Genomic DNA, 8,246 nt, shown 5'->3' with positions numbered 1-8,246 from the left:
AATCAAAATGTGTGAATGTTGGAGACCAGCAGCGTCTTTGACATGTAAAAGTTGCATTCAAGGTTACTCCAGGGTAAGATAAAATAGCGATGTAAACAAAGTCTGCAACAACTTGTGTGGTTGTTGGATCAACCAGAAAACAAGGAATAGAGATAAATATCGGCACATGCAGATGATGTGCACATGTGCAAGGTTAGACTGCGGTGAGACAATGTCAGGAATGTTCCTCTAAACTAGTTAAATCACTTTGTTCTAATGTTTCACGAGACCCAAGTCAAATCGCAGGCAGCTACGAGGCCAGCCAGAATTAAACTGTAATCGCCGTGAGTCACAGATTGGTGGCCCAATTCTGCCCCCGCAAAAACGCAACTTAATTATGGCGGGCACTGATGTCAGCTGAATTCAAGAAATAATCTTTTAAAGGGATTCAGAGCCGGAGACTGCAGATTAACACGCTAACCTTTGTGGTGCATCTTTATCCAGTTATGAATAATTCATTAGAGTAAACCATATCTTTCTCTCGCAGTAATTGCATGAGATAGATGTGTGTGTGTGTGTATTTATGTGAGTAAGTATTACTTCAGAGCAAGTGCTGCAAATGTGAGCTGGGACATGTGTTAACATGCCGTGGTGAGAGACACATGAAAAGGTTATCATTGACACTGAGGTCTGCACTTCTCAGAGCCACAGAGGAGCAGTGGAGGTATTCTTGGATGCTTCAGATCTATTTCCCACCCCCGGAGGTTTGTCTCCTCCAGTGGAGGCACCGATCCAAACGGGTTTTGTTGTCAGGCTGGTGTCTGGTATTGCACCCAGTGTTTTCGAGCCAGGCCAGTGTTATCGAGCGTTGAGAGATGCAGAGGTAGTTTCCAAAAGCAACATATTCAAATTCATATGCACGATTGATGAAATGACTGTGTGTAATGTGAAATGGGTTGCTTGTAGTAATTAACTACAGGGAATTATTACCCGACTCCGGCAGGTTCACATTAACCTTGTTTCCTATTGTGGCAGAAAGCTCTAATAATCAGTACTAAACTGCAGACAGACACAGTTAGCGGCTAGCTAGCAACATAACGGAGCATTTGGCTGCTAAAGACCCAGATATTTCCCTCAGGAGTTAGTGGAGACCAAAACAGAGCTAAAATTGAAGTGAATATTGGGCTCACATCCGTCTGTTGACCAACAACATAACTGTTGTGCCATAAACCATTTTTCAATGACTTTTTCTCCACGTTTGAAATAAAACACTTCATATATTAGCGTGGTAAAAAAAAACGACTCACTTTGAGATAATCAGAATCAATAAAATCAATAAAAGCCAAAGTTTTCCATAGACAATTTTCCCGCTGCATGTGAGCGGGTCTTGATTTGATCTCAAGCGTTTATGGAGTTGACAGTATCTGTGTGCACATCCCCTGCTGTATTCCCATAGCTTCATGTAATGTGTTTTCAGTGGCCTTGAGATGCATTTGTGTTTAAAAATGATGGAGGAGAGTTTACTTTTGTTCCCCACACAGACTCCTGACCTACATCTTCACAGACATAGTCTGAAGCTGTTGTGTCAGTGCAGCATTTGCTTTTGTGCACGTCTCTCTCTTTTGTTGATCTCTCTTTTGAGCGCTGACATCCTCCCCCCCTTCCTCTCAAATGTTTTCTTCACCTTTCTCTCTGATGTGACTGACATCTCTGGAGTTTTTTAGTACAGCACTGCAGAAGGTTTGAAGTCAGCACAGAATACAACACACACCTCCTCCTCCGACGATGACTGACTCACGTATCAGTGCATGCCAAAAGTAGCTTAGAGTTCGTTTTTGCGGTTGGTTGTTTTCGCAGATGCACTCTCTTCATACGTGGATTTCATGTGCCCGTGGACATTAGGAGCCTTCAGGACACACTCACCCAGTGGGACCTGTCAGTGTCAGCTGCCTCTATCCTGCTCAGCTCAATCAGCCTGCCTCCTCACCTCACTGCTGGGTAATCTCGTGCCAGTCAAGTCCTGCTTTCTAAATCTGTCATAAGAGCAAGAGTGTTTGTATTTGTCTCGGGCCAACTTCTCTGCAGTGGTCATCATTTTATAGCTAACAGCTTTACAGATGACGTCTCCTCACCTCGCTCTGAAACATGCACTGCGAGCAACCCTCAGTGTCATCTTCAATGTCCTTCGCTGTCACGGTGAGAAATGCTGATTCATAAACAACTGGTGGCCCTCCTCTTCACATTGATTGGATTGATGTCCCCAACACACACACACACACACACACACACACACACACACACACACACACACACACACACACACACACACACACACACAACTGCACATTATTAGAACAACATCTCTTCAAGACTTAATTTACAAAAGGTAATTTGTGAGTTTCACAAACAGGAGTGGTGGGTGGCTTTAGCAGAGGCCAAAAATGTGAACTCCATCCTGGGAGTCTGGAGGAGGCTCCCCTGAGATATTGCAGCTATTTAAAACCAATTTATTGTGATTTCACAATTGATTTGCATAATTAATGTCCATCTGAATTGCTTTCCGTCTTGCAGGTCAGGCAATTACAACACCCCAGTCATTATGTTAGATGTGGTAATTTGCATCTAAAGCTCTTCTTCGCTTCGCCCCGCTTAAGGCAACTTACTAAACATGACTCCACTTGCAGACACAGCAACATGTAAATGAATTTGGAGGAAAACATTACAAAAAGTATGTTATAATAACCTATTGGACCGAGTTATTGCTCCATTAGCTTATAATTAGTTTGGTACAAGCTTTCAGTTTGAACGGCTGGTTTATTGTTGCTGTGCTACAATAACATGGGGGGGTCAGGCCTGTGACGTAATGTCAGCATTACTCTGTATACGCTCATAATGTACTGGAAGTGAGGAAGTAACCAGATTCTTGCAAAAGCCTCTAGGAGGATAGTCTTTTATGATGGTGTGATTAGTGAGGGCCGTACTGTCTGGCTCACCATACATGTTCACAGCGCTCTGTGTGGTCGAAAATGCATGTTAAACCTCCCACATTTTTACATTTTTTTACCCCAAGACAGCCATTTAAAATCACGGTGTCTGAGAAAGAGGTGAGTACAATAACAACATCATGGCTGGTTGCCCATTTTGCAGGCAGCGTTCAGTTACCTGTGTTACGTTCCTCGTTATTATATTCAACAATAAAAACAGATTATAATGGTAGTCAAATTACTGAATCTGTTAGTCTCAACTATAAGTGGAGGGTGCAATCAGAGACCCCAGCTTTTGCTAGCAGGCAAAAGCAGATGGTATTTTACCGTGGGTCCATATTGTTAATGCGGCATTGAGGAATGGAAAGAGAAAAGGTCATAGCAGAAACAGCAGAGCACTGGGACCGCAAAATCCAGGATTAGTGCACGCCAGTGTCAGACAATACAGTAACTGTATTTCATTTCCTACCGGGACTCCAGGGGTAGAAAGGAAGCAGACGACTGGAAATCGCGGTGAAAGTGGGAGTGGAGCTCTAAAAGTCAGGTAAATGTCAGACAGCGACCGGAGCAGGTGGGGTATTGACACAGACGCTGCTCATAGAATATCTCATTACTTGTATTGATGTTTCGGTGTAAATGTACTCTCTATGTTGGACATTAGCATGCAGCACCTTCGATATGTGCTACTTGGACTGATTGGTGACTGATCATGGAATTACTTAATGGGAATTATTTTCATTGTTAGCTTTGATGCAGAGAAACCCTGACAGAAACACAGCAGAATCTCACGAACACCCACACCAGAGATGGATTACACTGAGGCAGCCGCTTGCTGTGGGCCAATCCAGTTAAGTTCCCTCTAACAGCCAGAGTGAACAGCAGACAGCCATTTGATATGACAGTGTTGCCCCCGTGGTGAAGCTGATGATAGATGATGAAAGGAACTCTACAGACTTCCATTCTCACTCGGCAGACCCCCGCAGGCACTGTAAACTTATGCTCATACATGTGGGGGGTGAAACCAGGTGACATAGTCAGAGGATGGTGGCCATCCGATCCTCCCTGAGTCGCCGTCACTGCTCAGCCAATCTCCTCCTAGTGAGAACAGACCTGTGGCTGTGTCCCGGTCAGGTTTATAAGTGGACAGAGGTCAGATGGAGGGCTGTTTGGGGGTCGGGACAGTTACTTTTGACACTTTTAAAACTAACAATTTACTTAATCACCTGCCCTCAACAGGGTTCGTACAGCTTTTTAAGGGTAAAACTCAGCACCTTCAAGGTAACTAAACCAGACTCTTGAAGTCTTTATCATCAAATCTAAATTGTTGCTATAAATGCAATTGTGAAAAATAGAAGTTTACCGAAATCCGAAACCCACAGCAATCAATTCAATTCATATTAACTTGATGATTATTTAGTGCTTGCTGAGATGCCAGGCGACAAACAAATATGATGATGGAATCGTTTCATTCCAAATATTGAAATATGTTTGGTTACATGAGTGATGGTGTGGATGAAGCACCAGATTATTAGGGTAGAATTAAGCATTTTCCAAACTTTCAAGACTTTGTATGAACCCTACCTTAATAGAAAATTGTTACTATTATTAAAAGTCACATACTGAGATTTTAAGGATTAAAATGATCATGAAGGAAGGTTCAAATGACTCCTCTGTCAGCATCTAGCTGATGTGCATATCATTTATATTGCACATTGACCAAGATAATTTGAATGCAAGACAATACAGCATTTCTGCAAGGACTCAACGGTTCAATGACAATATGGCACTATACTCTCATTTTACACTCATTTAAAATTCAACCATTCGAGAAGCAAATATAAAGGAAATGCAGCACTGCGATGACAAACTATACTGTTGAGTGCAGTGAATTACTTCCAGCAGTGGAGCCCCTCTGAGCCAGGAGGGTGTACAGAGAGACCAGCCAGTCAGGCAACCAGGTAGCCGAAGAAATGCTGTCAGTGCACAATCATCGAGTAGCAGTTTGCTTAACAATCATGGTTTCTTTATAAAGAAGCTTTGAATGCCACCATATACAGTACATCACTTTTGTAATCATTTAACTGGCATCTGTACGCTGATGTTACCATCTGATGACAGTCTTGGTGAGTTATTAGCTGTGATTGCCGCTGATCACATTGTGAGTGCTCAGTCTAACAGTATTTTACATTAGAATTACCACAATATAGTAAAATGAAGGCTATACAGGGAGTTCAGTATGGGTGTGTGTGTCTGTGTGCTTCTTTGAAATAATACTTAGACACTGATGCTTAAATGTCAGTTGGTTAACTTAGATTTAGAAAACCATTGTTCCTGGCCAAGAAATACGACGGCACGTGACCCCCCCAGCAAAACTGCACTACAGACTAAACAAATGAGGTGTAATGTTTTAAATGGAGAGTGAGCTCAGTTGAGCTTTAGAGGGGCTGGTAGGCAGATGTTGTTACTTGGACAGAGCCAGACTAACTGTTTACAGTCTTTAAGGGATTAGTTTAGCTTTCCATTTAAAAGCAAAAAGCAGGAGGAAACAGCTAGCCTGGCTCACTACAACTCACTCTGCTGGCTAATCAACACATTGTGTCTCGTTTGTTTAATGCCTACACAAACCGCGGCGGGAAAAAAAGGGGATTATTTCTTGGACAGATGCATTGATTCAAAACAAAATGTAGAAACGCAGAGCAATCCTTCAGAACATTAAGCACCCCTTTCAGGATTTCCTCAATTATTGCTTATATGGGATTAAAAAGACACGTTTGCAAATCATGTTCGTATTTCCTGCACGGCTCCCCTCGTAATCAAGCTTCAAAGAGACAAATTAATGAAGTGCTGCTGTGGTGATGAATGAGTACATCTTGTCGGGGTTTGATGCCAGTCACACACCAACTTTGCAACATGAGTGAATTTGTCTGCTCTAACATCCTGCAGGAAGATTGAGTCTGTGCCATTTGTGTTATTAAAGGCCTCAAAGCTAATTGAAATGTACTGCTTTTATTATCATTTCTCACCTACTCCCGCTCCAGTCACCTTGATCCATGTGTGTGCTGTGTTTGTGCATTGTGTGTTCCTGGTCAGATTACTGAAATGCCAACATGGCTCAGCCTTTATGAATATTTATATTGCGGGTAGGATTCTTGTGTTTCCTCAGACCGACCTCTTTGTCGCTCTGCCCGGGCACCGGCCTGAGAAAATAATATTCCCTTGCCGACTTCATATCTCCAGCTGCCTCAGCAGTGCGCTTCATATTATGGTGAACGTCAGGGAGACATGAGGGAAAGAAATGTAGAGAAATGGGTTTTTGGCTGTAAGGGCACACTTCAAACTTCCAGATAGGCTATTCTATTTCAGGAAAAGTTAGTGTAAAATAAAATCCACATGCAATAATGTGCAGCAATAATTGTGTTTTAACTGTGTCCTTTTGATCGTGTGCTGTCAGAATGTCCTCGAATGAGAAGACGGGTGGTAGTACTTGACTGTGTGAATTGTAAAACTTCCCCACACAAAAGCAGGTCTCATGAGTCAAATAATATTAAGTATTAATATTAAGCAAGGAAACACACATTTTTCAATTAATGGGATACAACGAAGAAGTGGTGACATTTTCTTACCCAAAAGGTCAAAGGTCAACTGCACTGTGACATCATAATAACTTTCTTTCTGTTTCAGCAAACTCTATGAACGTATTGCTGTTTTGCTTTTGCTCTGCAGTTTTTTTTTCTTTTTAAAATGTATTTCTTGAAGTTTGACTTTCTGATGCTGTTTTGTTGAGTCGTGGCGGTGACAGTGAAATGAAAACGTAATAACTTTGGTGATCCTCTGACTCCTGCAGCACCATCATCAGGTCCAAATTGAAATTTCTCCAATACTTTGGTTTATGAGCCAAAACCTGCTGAACTCATGACATTCCCATCAGCCTCTGCTGTACTTGGCGTTCAGTGCTAATCTAAGATAATGAACACGGTCAACATTATACATGGCAAACACCAGCATGTTCGCATTGGCATTGTGATGTATGAATTTGTAAAAGTTGTGCAAGATATTTGTTACCTCATGCTATACTGAAACTAGCTGACGTATTGGTCTTACTAGCAGCTTATGTTTTCACAAATAAAAGCACTACTAATAAACATATTATGTGACTGACTTTGTGGATTGTGATAGCCTGACATCACCAGACCAATTTGCGAATGTGAATTAGCCTGGAACCTCCAAGGGGCGTTGTTAATGGGCGCAGGCCAAAATGTCTCTGGACGCTACAACCAATCAGAGCAATGAAACATGCGACGTAGAGCTGAGCGCCCTGTTGGAGGTACAGCAAACACATCTTTCTTATCAACAAAATCTTTAAGTGCAGTTGTTTGTTCTTCTTTTAGAGAAAATATACCGCCCACGTCAGCGGCAGCCGTCTTTGCTGTTTACGAAAAATGCCTCAGCTGATCTCCTCTGTCAGTCACCGTATCAAACCCGCAGATAAAAAGCTGTGATTGGCCCGACCTGGGCCGGGTCGGTTGGAAATCTGTCTGAACAGAAGGGGGGCCAGACGCATCTGCCAGAGCAAATAAAACATGGCCTTGCAGATTTGTCTGGTTTCCAGATCGAAGATTGTGATGCACCAGGTGCAACCAGTAGCCCCTCGCAGCGGTTAGATGAATTCATTAATTAATTCAAAGCCTGCCTTAGTTTTGTCTTAACAATCATTGGCATTTCATGGAAATAACCGGAGCAGAAAGATAATAAATAAACCTCAGTTGTCATAGCCCACCTGTGGAAATCAAATTCCCACTAAAATAATACAGCTGATCCTGGGAATGATCATTAGAAAGTCTTGTTTATTAAACTGCTCCAGCCAATGTAACCGCTTCACTGAACTGGATTTGAGTTGAATCATTATTTTATTTCACCGTCTGGCCAAACTGATCAATTTCTTCTTATCATATTCATATTCATATTATATTATCTCCTTAAATACTGGCTAAAGAAGCCCACAACTTAAACCACTTAATTCTCCCCAAACGTGAACCTGGGAGTCTCAGAGCATCTTTCCAAATCCTGCTGTTACGCTTGACTGTCTTTAATTTAACCATCTAACCTAAGCAGATTTGAGTCAGTGAATTATGGTCAGCCGGGAGGAAAATGCAAGCCTTGATTTATCGGTAAAGTTCAACAGCATGTAATGAGGAGTGATGTAACCGAAATCAATTCCGTCTGCGTCTGTCTGATGTATGTGTCGGCCATGTCTAACTGCAACCTGTTCCCGGTTATATAACG

The sequence above is a fragment of the Enoplosus armatus genome, chromosome 12 (assembly GCF_043641665.1).
Source record: "Enoplosus armatus isolate fEnoArm2 chromosome 12, fEnoArm2.hap1, whole genome shotgun sequence".
Taxonomy (NCBI): domain Eukaryota; kingdom Metazoa; phylum Chordata; class Actinopteri; order Centrarchiformes; family Enoplosidae; genus Enoplosus; species Enoplosus armatus.
This window is presented reverse-complemented; position numbering follows the sequence as displayed.